Genomic DNA, 13,223 nt, shown 5'->3' with positions numbered 1-13,223 from the left:
AAAGGACAAAGCCCCCCGAGACAGCGCTCAGTGCCCAGGTGTGTGTGTGGCAGGGCCCGAGCGTGGCAGGGAGAGGCCAGGAGAGAGCATGGCAGGGGGAGCACGGGGCCTGGTGGGCCTGAAGCTGCCCCTGGGCCAGGTTTCAGGCCAGCGCCTGAGGCAGGGAGATGCAGTGGGGGAAGGAGGATGGAGAGCTGCTGGAGAGGCAGCCTTGGGGCCTGCAAAGGCCAGTTGCAGAAACTCACCGTCAGGGCAAAGACAGCCGTTTCGTCCCCATTGGAGGTGCGGGTGCTGTACTCTGGCCAGCTGCCCAGCACATCCAGGAGGATCATCTGCGCGAGCTCCGCAGTCCTGGCTGAGCCCATGATGGTCTTCCACATGGCCATGGCAGCTCTGTGGGGTTAGAGCTGTGTCTCAGGAGGGTCTCAGAGGAAGCACCAGGGGCAGCTGAGGCGGCTGCCATTTCTGCCTCTGCCCACTGCCCCCCTGCCAGCAGGAGGCAGACAGCCCAGCCCTGTGGGGACAGAGCCCTGAGAGGCGGCAAGGGAGCACGGCAGCAGGCTCAGGGGCTGGCCTGGCAGGGCTGGGAAAGGGAGCATCCAGAGGGCCCTGGAAGTCTCTGTTGCTCTGACACCTGGGGCAGGCTGTGCAGGGTGATGGGCTGGGGAGGCCTGAGCCCTGTGGGCAGGTGGGCCCCATACCTGTCACAGGACGGGGCCACACGCAGGAGCGTCACCACTGCGTCATTTGGCTGTGCTTGGGTGAGATCCAGCAGGGTCTTGTCCAGCCTGTGCTCAGCAGAATCATTGGCCATGAGCCACTGGTGGATGTAGCTCACCACGGCAGGCACCTGGAGAAGGCACGGGGAGACTTGGAAAGCTGCCAGAGGGAGCAATGTTCCCAGCTTCCCCAGAGGAGTGCTTCCCTTCCCACCCCACTGCCATGTGGCCTGAAAGGCTCACAGCAAGCAGCATGCGTGGATTGGGAGGCCAAGCAATTGCTGGGAGGATCAAAGCCTGGCCCAGGCTGCTTACTTGCTTTGGAGTGTAAAAATCTTCCTCTACAAGCATATGCAGCAGGGCAGCACCGGTCTTGCTGAGGAAGATGGGCGAGTATGGTCTGAGGCCTACGCCCGTGGCGATGGTCTCTTCCTCTTTAATTCTCTTGAGGAAGTTGCAAACAAACTGTAGGAGAAGGGCAAGAAGCCGAGGATGTTGCATGAAGTGCTGCACACACGGTGCTGGGCTGAGCAGGGACAGCAGGCCCAGCCCAGGTGGGGGTGGCTGCAGGTACCTGCGCTGTTCTGCGGAAACGGCCACGGCTGGACTCCTGCTCTTGTGTGCGCTCCGGGGCTGCATCTGGCAAAGAGCGAGCGCAGCCAGAGATGAGGGGCTGCGGGAGAGGCCGGACAACACGGCCCAGCCCTGCGATCCCCAGGCAGAGAGAGCCCCGGGATGCCCCAGGGGATGGAGCACGGCCACTGCGGGGTGTCTGCCCGGGCCCTCTTCCGTGGGCATGTCCCCAGGGCATAGCATGGCACGGCATGGCACGGCGTGGGGTCCAAGCTGGCAGCAGGCACCAGTCCTGTGGCCCAGCTCTGCCACTCACCCTCCTGCGGTGGCTGGAATGGCACCACCTCTTCAGTCTGCTGTGCCGGGGCAGCTCCAGGGCCACCTTCCTCCTCCTCTACCCAGGCCAGCTCAGGCACTGCCGGGTGTCTCTGCTCCATGTCTCTGCCTGGATTTGTGGCTATTTGCAGGAGAGTTGCCTTGGAAAAGCTCCAAGTCACCAAGTCCTGCAGTGGTGCCTGGAAGGCACCTTCAAGTAAGAAGCCTCAGGAAGGCTACAGGACAGCAAGTCCTGCACTCAGTCTCAAGGGCTCCTGCCACAAGGACAGGGGACTCCTGACAAGGACTATGATATGGCCTCAAGGGCACCTGCAGAAGAGAAGCCTCAGGGAGACCACGGGTCAGCAAGTCCTGTGGTCTGGCCTCGAGCTCAGCTGCAGGAACAAGGCTTCAGAAAAGCTCCGGGCGGGACGCGAACGAGCGCGCTGTGCGGGGGCTCCTCACGGCACCGCTCTGTCCCGTCCTGTCCCGTTGCGTGCTCTGAGCACTGTGGCGTGCCCTTGTCACCTCCAGCTCCTATGTCACCCCGTGTCACAAAGGGCCCTTGGAGAGCCGTTCCATGTCACAGTGACTGTGCAGCACCTGTCACCAAGGGCCCTTGCAGACACTGCCGCATGCCCTGGGGCCATGCCCAGCCCATCCAAAGTGGCCCAGTTTGGCGGAAATGGCTGGCCCCGGGAGTCTAAGCCAGGCCCAGAGGATCTTTAAGAAGGGCTCAGAGCATCAGCAAACGCTGCCATGCTCTGTGGGCTCAGGGCAGCAGAAGGAGCCCCCAGGGCTGCAGACGCAGCTATTCTGGGAAGGGCACGGGGCCTTGCAGGGAAGCTGGCACGGCCTCCTTGGGACACGTCCCGGCTGGTGGCCGTCCTAAAGCTGCCGGTGTGACACGCACAAGGAACGTGTGGGCCCGGGCACGAATGCTGCTCTGAGGCCTGGGGCCCGGGGAGCGCTGACATCAGCAGGTGTGGCAGAGTCCCCGGCCAAGCAGACCTGCCACCCCCCGAGCCCTGGCAGCGCTGGTGCCCGTCTCCTGCCCCAGAGACCTGTGCCCCCGGGGGTCTTCTGTGCCAGAAGGAGCCAAAGGCCACGTGCCTTGGGGGCTGTGCCTCTTTCCTGCAGGGGCTGATGGCAGGAGCACCTGGGGCAACTACTGGCACACTTGGTCTCTGTCAGATGATGTTGCTCCTTCCTGAAATGAATTTTTCTCATGGAAGGCATTGGCAGTAGCACCAGAGCACCATCCATTGCTGAGTTTCCCAGGGCAGTTAGATTGCAAAGTTAACAGTCTGAAATTTCCTTGTGCTTTTCTCACTCTCATTCCCACATTCTGGAAAAAACAGCATCTGCCCAGCCTCTGCTATTCTCAGCTTCAGTTGCTGCATGTCTTGCTCTGGCCGCTCATGTCCAAACAAAACTGTGTCCCTGCTGAGCGCAGCAATGAGCGGCCACAAAGTGGCAAGTTCCCCAGTGAACATCAAGGCAGAGAGGTGGAAGTGCGGAGGATAAGGACAACTCTGGGAGGAGAAGCTCTTCTGTGTCTCTGATGATGGTGCCCACACCCTGAAGCAGCAGCCAAGAGAAGCGCTGGAAGCAGACGGGCGCAGTTTTGGGCAGTACAATATCAAAAGATATGAAACCATTAGCCAGAATGCAAAGGAGGACTGCAAGGATGGAGTGTGGCCTGGAGGGGAAGCCCTAGATGCAGCTGAAGCCACTTTGTTCAGCCTGGAGGAGAGTAAAGGGCGTCATTGTGGTCTTCAACATCCTCCGGACAGGAATCAGAGGGGCTGCTGCAGCTCTCGTCACTGTTGGGACCAGTGATAGGACTGGAGAAAAGGGCAGGGAGCTGGGACAGGGCAAGTTTCATTTCCATATCAGATCAAGGTTTTTCACCCAGAGCACAGTCAGGCACTGGGACAGGTTCCCCATTGACGCAGCCCAGCGGAGCCCGGGCTGGCTCTTGGGAAAACTGCGGCGCTGCGCCAGGAGTGGGGAACGGCCAAGGCGTGGGTCCTGCCCGCGGCTGACCCTGGTGAGCCACTGCTCAGTGGTTCAGGATCTCCTAACTGCAGCACGGAGCAGGCCAAAGAAAAGGAGGAGGCTCCTCGATTGTGAGGTTCCACAGGCCAAGGTTTATTCCAAGGGAAGGATTCAGCAGCAAAGAGCCGCCAGCACTTCTGTGCATGGGATTTTATCGGGGTAAAACTCAGGGGGTGGATACAAACAATTGAGCAAAAAGGAATCTGCGGGGGAGGAGCGAGGGGATTCCATCTGTTGCTTGGGACTAATTAGGACAGATGGGAGGAGAGGGTAGGTCACATGGGCCAGTGCGGCATCCAGCAACAGAGGAATTCCAAAGGGGTGGTGCAGTCAGGGATTGGTCCAAGGCAAAAGTGACAGGGAAGGTTCAGGAATAAAGAGCTGGATTATCTTGAGAGGCAGGGAAGGAGCTGGAACAAAGAGTGGGGAATGGCATGAGGGACAGCTTTGAGGGAGGGCAAAACCTAGGGGTTAACCAAATTGGGGAAAATACGGGGTACATGAAAACAAACCATTGTACGATAACTGATAAATAAACACCAACTGGAACACCCCAGGGAAATGGTCACAGCACCAAGCCCCTCTGAGTTTGAGAAGTGTTCCAAGAACATTGAGCAGTCACGCAAGCTTTTAGACACTCCATCAAAAGTAGAAAGTGTACGATAGTCAAGAGAGGGAAAAAGAAAAAGAGCTCCCTGCAGCCATGGTGGCAGCTCTGGATCAGCACCAGGGAGAGGACGGATGTAGGCGTGGTTGAAGCAGAGGCAGGGGCGAAATTAGCAGAGGCAGAGGAGCTTCAAAGCAGCCACAGACCAAGCTGGGCCCAAATCAATGTGCATCTTGTAAGAAATCAGGACACTGGAAATAGGGCCAGTGCCCAGAGCTAGCAGACAAAGTACACAAAACTCTTGCAGCCACTCTAGATGATAAGAAATGACCGAGACTGGCAATTCTTACCCTAGCAGGCCACTGTTTAAAATACAGCTAAAGAATGATGAAGAAGTTGAAATTTTAAGAAATAGGGGAGACACATTTTCACTCTTGAATCAAGCACTGCTACCCAAAAGTGAAAACTATCTTCAAGCAATAGGAGCAACTACAGGGCAGCCAGAAAATGCATTCTTCCTGAAACCACTTGGATGGAAAATCAAGCAGAAAATGGGAATCCATCCGTTTCTCTGTTTCCCAAACTCACCCAAATCTGTCCTATGCAGGGATTTGCTTGAAAATTTAGAAGCAACAGTTCCGTTTAGAAAAAGAAAACTTCAATGGAAGCTACCTGAAGACAAATGAGCGGTTTTAGCAGTAGGACTGACAATTGACACCAGACCAACCAACAAGAAGAACTAGTTCGAGCAAGTATTGAATCAGGTGTACCCAAGAATATGGGGTACTGATAGCCCAGGAAAATGAAAACCAGCAGACCCTATTGAAATTGAGCTACAGACAAGAGTTAGGGCAGTAGTCAGAAAGCAATACCCTTGAAGATTAGAAGCTAGGAAAGGAACAGAGCCAACAATCAATGAAATCCCTGACATCAGGACTATTGGAAGAATGGCAGTCAAAATTTAATACTGCTAGATCAGCAATAAAGAAACCTAATGGAACTCAGAGACTAGTGCCAGATTTCCAGGCAATTAATGGTTTATACCTTACTAGCTTCCTAGCTAAACTTGGAGATGATTTGATTTGGTGCGGGGAATGTCCATGGGCAGGTGCTGTCGAGAGCCGTTCCCTCTTGGTCTGAGAGACCAGCTCCCCCAGCCCACCTTGCTCGCAGGCCCGGAGGTTGTAACGTGCGCTCGACCGGCAGCCGAAGGAGGGCTCTTGACACCGTGTCTGATGCAACAGGGTTTACTGAAGGTAGGTCAGAGGGTGCAGGCTTGGTGAGGGTGAGAAGAGGGACAGGAAGAGGCAGGAGCACAAGCACTGTAACATGACACATAAGGCACCTGCAAGCTGCTGGGGAAGCCTCAAGTCTGCTGAGTGAGCCACGTGTGCCCTCAGCATTTGGACAGCCACCATTCCCTCAGTGAGCCTCACATGCCAGGGTCAGCAAATCAAGAGGCACCAGGCATGCTGTAGGTGACTCAGAGCAAGTGCAGTGGGTGATGGTGGCCAGGGGCCAGAAGCAGGCAGAAAGCCAACGGGGCTGGGGAAAAGGCTCTGCTCTGCTTACAGCGTGGGCTGAGGGCTGGGAGAGCTCCATTTCCCCCTGGAGATGTTGGAGACGGGGCCTTTCACCCTCCTGATAGGGCTGCCCCTGGCTGCAGGCAGCCAGAGGAGTACGACGACACAAGGCCGAGAGCAGCAAAGCAAAGAGCCAGCCGTGCACAGCACAGGGAGGTGGCCCAGTGCAAAGCCGGCGTGGCACCCTGAAGGTGCCCGCTGCATTCTCATGTGTCCCTGGCCTGGGATGGACAGGAATGTCTGTGGTCCAAGAGGGCCTTTCTGAGGCCCCTGTGGGCTCAAAGCTGCTGCTCTTCTGGCTCCATGGGGCCTAAAGCCACAGAGCTCGGCCTTCCCCACAGCAAGAGGAACAAGACTTGGATATTAGGCAGTGGAGCTGAATGCCTAAGGCTGAGGGGCGGGGGGCTCCAGTCTGGAGCACTGGGAGGGCACCCCCCCAGCCCCACAACAGCTGGCCTCACAGCCCTGAAAGGCCAGGACTGGGGTTCCACGCCTGATTCCAGGGCGTCCCTCCAACCGGCCACCGACCTGGAAGCGCCAGAGCAGCCGGCTGTCGGGATCAAGGCGGCTGCCAGGGGGCTGCTTATGGCCTCTGCCAGCCAAGTGCCTCAGCCCCTCAGGGTCTCCCCCAGCCTGGCCAAGGGTGCCGGCAGCAGCGCGACAGCCCCAAAGCAGCTCCAGAGGAGCCTCATCCAGAGGCACCTGGGAGCCCTCAGCACTGCAGCCAGCAGCAGACGGGCAGGAGGATACGGATGGCCCTTCCTGTCCAGCACAGGGCTTGTGGCCATCTCCAGGCACCGCTCTGGCAGGGATCCCCGCAGCTCCGGCCCCTGCCCAGCCGCTCTGTGGGCAGCACAAAGGCTTCAGCAGAACCACCAAAGGCCAAAAGGCTTCTGGCCATTTTCCCTGTAACACTGCACTCCTGGGCAGCTAGCTGAGTACAAGCAACCTTTTCCCCCTCTTCTCTTATGCTTTACAGACCTTGCGCAGGAAAAGAGAGATGCTGGGACTCTGTGTATTGTAAGATATTTTATATTTACATACTCAACAATGAAAATGCAAACACAAAAATCTTCAAGAAGAAAAAGAAAATTCCTGCTGGCTTCAATGGCCCCAGATCATCTCTCTGCCGAGCTGCAGCACAACAGTAAGGCAGTGCAGCAAAGACGAGGCCGTTTCCTCCATGCACTGCGGAATCGATCCCGCAGCTTCTGCCATGGGGAGTAGGGAGCTCTCTCAAGAGCCCGGAGAACTAAACAAAATTCTACTGCAGCATCTCTGATTGCAGGACTGCTGTCATATGCCATTTCTTCAAGGGCTGCAAGAGAGAGGAACAGAGGCAAGGTCAGATCCCGCATATGCAGGGAGCCAAGGAGAGCCCCATGCCAGGGCCATCCCGGTCGTCTCTTGCCATGGCCCGCAGGGAGCAGGGAGCAAGGGGATCAGCCCGAAGTTGCTGGCCACCAATGCCACACGTAGCCCTGATATCTCTGTGTGCTCTGCCCACGGGTGCAGATCCCTCCACAGCCGGGGCAGGGCTTGCAGCTGCCCCCTCCAGGCCCCTGGAGCGGTCCGCCCGCTGCCCTCACTCACTCACCAGTGCAGATCAGCTGCAGCTCTTGCTGCTGCCCCCTCAGGTGCCGCCCGGCCATGCCTGTGAACACAGAGCCTGTCACGGCCCCAGCGGCACAGCTCCCTGCCAGCAGCGCTGCCGGCGCTGTGGCCACACGGGCTGCTGGCCAGGCAGAGCTCAGCCCGGGCCCTTGCCGCACGCTGCCGCCCCAGGGCACGGCTGCCAGAGGGCGGCAGCAACACCCAGGCCAGGCGGGGCTCCACGGCGCCGGGCCGGGCCGGCGTTGCCGGGGCAGAAGGCGGGGCCGGGGCCGAGCTGCGGCGGGCCGGGGAGGAGCCTGGGCTCGGGACACACCCATGAACCTGACAGCCGCCTCTCGCAGGGACTCCTGTGGGCTCTGCAGGTAGTGCAGTGCCCTGCGCAGGTGCTCGGCCGCTCGGCTCCTGTCCTCTGCCAGCTGCAGAGAGCGGCAGGAGGGAAGGGTTGCCGCGGGCTCAGCTCCTGGGCCGGGCGCTGCCGGCGCCCACCGCCGGCCACGCCTGCCCGCCCAGCCCTGAGGCGCGGCCAGCAGCCGCTGGCCAAGGGCTCCCAAGGGGAGGGGCAGAGGGCCGGCTGCTGCCCGGGGAGCCGTGGTGCCGCCCCGCAGCCCCGCCGGGCCGGGGCTCCATGGGCACCCGACTCAGGCCCACGGGAGCCTGGAGAAGAGCCCGCGCGGCCTCTGGCTGCAGCAGCGGCCACAGCTGTTAGCCCTGCACACTGAGCACCGCCCTCAGGGACCTTGGCCACGCTGAGGCTGGGGGGTCTCTGCTGTTCTTACCAGGCACTCCCCAAGGCTCTGATCCACGTGTAGCATTTGTTCTATATCCCTCCTCTTCAGGAATCTGGCTGAGGAATGCAGCGTTTCCCGGGAGGCCTGGAGAGGGACAGAGATGCACAGATGGCCCTACAGTCCAGGGCACAGGAGCATGCCAGTGGCACAGGCTGGAGGAGGCTGCAGCCCACAAGGTGCCCGGGCAGGAGGCAGCCCAAGCCCCTGCCGGGGGGACAGCAGCTGTGCACAAGTGCTCACCTCAGCAACCATCTGATTCTCATCATGGCAGTGGAAGTAGAGAGGGAGCAGGCTGTGGCGCACGTGGGACTTGAGGGCCTTTCTTCCCTCTTCTGTTAATAAGTCCAGCATCTCTTGAAAGAGAGCCATGGAGCTCAGCTGCACCTGGATGTCATCCTGGATGAAAGGAAAGGGCAAAAGACCTGAGCATCAGCTGCTTCAGGCCCCCCAGGGCACAGGCGTGCATCTGCACAGGGCAACAAGGGTCCGGGCAGCAGCCAGTGGCTGTGGCTGTGGGCACAGAGCCTTACGCTGTCAAAGAGTGGCAGGAGTGCCTCAGCCAGCTGCAGGGCGATGGGGGTGGCTATTGGAGCACCATTATCCAGGAGCAAATATCTGAGTAGAAGAATGCTGATCCTGATCATGTCGCTGTCATTTTCCTCCAGGAGCTCCACAAGACTTTCAGTCAGGCTCACCATTATCCAGGAGGAAATATCTGAGTAGAAGAATGCTGATCCTGATCATGTCGCTGTCATTTTCCTCCAGGAGCTCCACAAGACTTTCAGTCAGGCTCTGCATTTTTTCAGCCTGTGCGGAAGATGACTTTGTGAAAGGCCGCCCTGCTGCCGCAGGGCCCAGAGGCCAAAGGCCTGTCCCGAAGCATTGGGGCAGCTGAAGCGGGAAGCAGGAGAGATGGGAAGAGCTGCCCCAGCGGCCGAAGCCCAGGCAAGGCCAAGCGACTGCGTTGCCCAGCCCCACGCTGCCTGCACGGCTTCGGCCACTGCCCTCTTCTCACCATCAAGGGATTCTTGCCCAGCACTACGAGGCCTCGAAGTGCCAAGTAACGCCTGGCCATGTGCTCACTCTGCAGGTTCTGTGCCAGGATCTCCAGGACACTGTCACTGCATTCCCTCAAGTCCAGGCACTCGAGGACCTGAAAGGCACAGGGCAGTGACAGGGGAGCCGGCCGGCAGGAGCCCAGAAGTGCACAGGGCAGCCGCACAGGGCACAAGCACTGTCCTGGCAGCTGTGGCTGCCAGAGGCCAGAGGGCTGGGAGGCCGCTCAGCCAGGCAGCGCTGGCCTTGAGGCTCACCTCCACAAGGAATGCCAGAGCAGGGAAATCCCAGTATGGCATCTCTTTGCCGAGCAGGGCGAGCAGGTAGAATGCCACCGCGGAACAAAAGTGGATGGCATACGGCGAATTTCTCTGAAGAGGGGAAAAAGGAAACAAGAGCCTGATGCAGTGGGGCAAACGTCTCCCAGGCGTGACTCACCCAGTTCTCATCTTTCCCCAGCACCCTTCCAGCAAGGGGACGTGGGCCGTTTGGGAGTTGGTTGCTGATGGGCAGCCTCCTCTGCCAGCCTTTTCCAGCCTGCTTGGCCATCCCTCAGTGCCAAGGCCCTCTGACCCATGGCCACTACGGACACTTTGTGGGGCACCTGGGCACAGAGCAGCAATGTCAGAGGCAGTGGGGAGAAGGGGGTCTCACCTGGCAAGCAGAGCCACGGCAAAGTGGTGAGTGTCAAGAGAGAGCAGCGTGTCCCAGGCACACCTGCGCTCCATTGCCACCACCACATCCTCGCAGTGGAGAAGGCAGAGCAGGGACTTGAGGGTGCGCACAGCAAACCTGTGTGCACAGCAAAGCCCAGGTCACACTGGCAGCACTGGCTCCTTGGCAGGCCATGTGGCAGGGACAGGAGGAGTGGCATGGAGCACCTGTTGGGGCTGGTGGCAAGGCCGTGCTCTTCCTGGCATCCCTTCCAGAAGGTGTCGACCTCCTCTGGCATATCCAGAGTGCTGAAGAAGACTTGGAATAGCAGATGCACAAATAGGTGGGGGAAATACACCTTCAAGATCCGTGGGAGACAGGGCACCTGGAGGATCTTCCACGTCACCACAGTTGCCTGCAAAGGACAAAACCCCCCGAGACAGCGCTCAGTGCCGAGGTGTGTGTGTGGCAGGGCCCGAGCGTGGCAGGGAGAGGCCAGGAGAGAGCATGGCAGGGGGAGCACGGGGCCTGGTGGGCCTGAAGCTGCCCCTGGGCCAGGTTTCAGGCCAGCGCCTGAGGCAGGGAGATGCAGTGGGGGAAGGAGGATGGAGAGCTGCTGGAGAGGCAGCCTTGGGGCCTGCAAAGGCCAGTTGCAGAAACTCACCGTCAGGGCAAAGACAGCCGTTTCGTCCCCATTGGAGGTGCGGGTGCTGTACTCTGGCCAGCTGCCCAGCACATCCAGGAGGATCATCTGCGCCAGCTCCGCAGTCCTGGCTGAGCCCATGATGGTCTTCCACATGGCCATGGCAGCTCTGTGGGGTTAGAGCTGTGTCTCAGGAGGGTCTCAGAGGAAGCACCAGGGGCAGCTGAGGCGGCTGCCATTTCTGCCTCTGCCCACTGCCCCCCTGCCAGCAGGAGGCAGACAGCCCAGCCCTATGGGGACAGAGCCCTGAGAGGCGGCAAGGGAGCACGGCAGCAGGCTCAGGGGCTGGCCTGGCAGGGCTGGGAAAGGGAGCATCCAGAGGGCCCTGGAAGTCTCTGTTGCTCTGACACCTGGGGCAGGCTGTGCAGGGTGATGGGCTGGGGAGGCCTGAGCCCTGTGGGCAGGTGGGCCCCATACCTGTCACAGGACGGGGCCACACGCAGGAGCGTCACCACTGTGTCATTTGGCTGTGCTTGGGTGAGATCCAGCAGGGTCTTGTCCAGCCTGTGCTCAGCAGAATCATTGGCCATGAGCCACTGGTGGATGTAGCTCACCACGGCAGGCACCTGGAGAAGGCACGGGGAGACTTGGAAAGCTGCCAGAGGGAGCAATGTTGCCAGCTTCCCCAGAGGTGTGCTTCCCTTCCCACCCCGCTGCCATGTGGCCTGAAAGGCTCACAGCAAGCAGCATGCGTGGATTGGGAGGCCAAGCAATTGCTGGGAGGATCAAAGCCTGGCCCAGGCTGCTTACTTGCTTTGGAGTGTAAAAATCTTCCTCTACAAGCATATGCAACAGGGCAGCACCGGTCTTGCTGAGGAAGATGGGTGAGTATGGTCTGAGGCCTACGCCCGTGGCGTTGGTCTCTTCCTCCTCAATTCTCTTGAGGAAGTTGCAAACAAACTGTAGGAGAAGGGCAAGAAGCCGGGGATATTGCATGGAGTGCTGCACACACGGTGCTGGGCTGAGCAGGGACAGCAGGCCCAGCCCAGGTGGGGGTGGCTGCAGGTACCTGTGCTGTTCTGCGGAAGCGGCCACGGCTGGACTCCTGCTCCTGTGTGCGCTCCAGCTTGCTTTCCCACTCATTTTGCTGTGCTTCCCCTCAGCTATTTTTGTGGCTATTTATGGAAAAGCAAATTTCTCCGTCCCTCAACTGGAGAATCTCCTTTGGACACATCCCAGGTTGCAGCCCTGAGTCATGGCCTGTACATCTCTGGGGCAGCAGATCTCACTGCTGTTACTTTGCAGAATCTGTTGGTTATTTCCAACCCTGATTTTCACCCCCCAACCCCTGAAGGACCAGATCTTGCCCACCAACCTTCTCCTTTGCTGAGGAGAACCACAGAGCTGAGACAGGAGGGATTGAGGGCAGAATCCTCCAGCAACAGATGTAGGAGGGAAAGTTGTCCCATCTCCGTGGTGAGGACTTCTTGTGAGGAGGCTGAAGGAGAGAGAGAAGGGGACAAAGGGAACCTGTTGGAGCAAGTCCAGAGAAGGCCACAAAAATCACATAAAGGGCTAAAAAATCACAAAAGGAGCATCTCGGCTACAGAGACAGGCTGAAAGAGCAGGGGGTGTTCAGCCTGGAGAAGGCTCTGGGAGACCTCAGAGCCCCTTCCAGTGCCTAAAGGGGCTCCAGAGGGCTGGAGAGGGGCTTTGGACAAGGATCTGGAGTGACAGGCACAAAGGGCAATGGCTTCAACCCGCCAGAGGTCAGGTTAGATTGGATATTGGGAAGAAATTCTTCCCTGTGAGGGTGGTGAGGCCCTGGCACATGCTGCTCAGAGAAGCTGTGGCTGCTCCATCCCTGGAAATGCTCAAGGCCAGATTGAAAAAACCTGGAAGGTGTTCCTGCCCATGGCAGGGGGTTGGAATGAAACATCCTTTAGGATTCTGTCCCAGCCAAACCAATCTATGATTCTGTGGTTCTAGGAAATGGAAGGTGGGAAGAGCAGCCTTGAAGCCAAAAGACCTGGCACTGCTGAGGAACAGAGATGGACTAAAGAAAGTAGAGCATGTGCTGTGTGATGCTGATGGATGTTTGGCACAGGGTTTTTTTAGATCCCTTGTTGTCATGTCTGAGCTCCTGCCTGCCTATTTTGAGTGGCCCACAGTGGCTGCATGTACTTGCCCTGTTGCCTGTTTAGACTGGGGATTTGTGACACCCTTGCTCAAAATGTGGCAGCAGAAGTACCAAGGTCACAGCTCCTTTTGAAAGGGGGAGTTTTAGGATTTTTCCAAGAAAAGGGATTGCTATTAGATTGGGTGCTGTTAAATCAAAGAGGCCCATGGCTCACAAACTCCCTTTGTTCCTGCTTTCAGCACTCTGAAGCCTGGATAGATTGCATGACAGAGTGAAATAATCCATAAATAGAGCAACATGGTTTTGTATCTTGGCAAGGATGATGCTGCTGAACCATGCAAACTGACTTTGCTCTCTCTCCCTCAGTGCAGAGATCCTGTCTGGCTGCAGGGAAGGAGTGATGCCAGCTCTCCACAGTGCTGGGGGACACAGACAGCCCCTTCTCCCATCTCAAGCTGTGTGCTTCAGCA

The sequence above is a fragment of the Melozone crissalis genome, unplaced genomic scaffold (genome assembly GCF_028551555.1).
Source record: "Melozone crissalis strain CALT ecotype California unplaced genomic scaffold, PUWL_Pcris_2 ptg000055l_1, whole genome shotgun sequence".
In the NCBI taxonomy this organism is placed as follows: domain Eukaryota; kingdom Metazoa; phylum Chordata; class Aves; order Passeriformes; family Passerellidae; genus Melozone; species Melozone crissalis.
The sequence above is the reverse complement of the archived record's forward strand: the minus strand, read 5'-3'. Positions refer to the sequence as shown.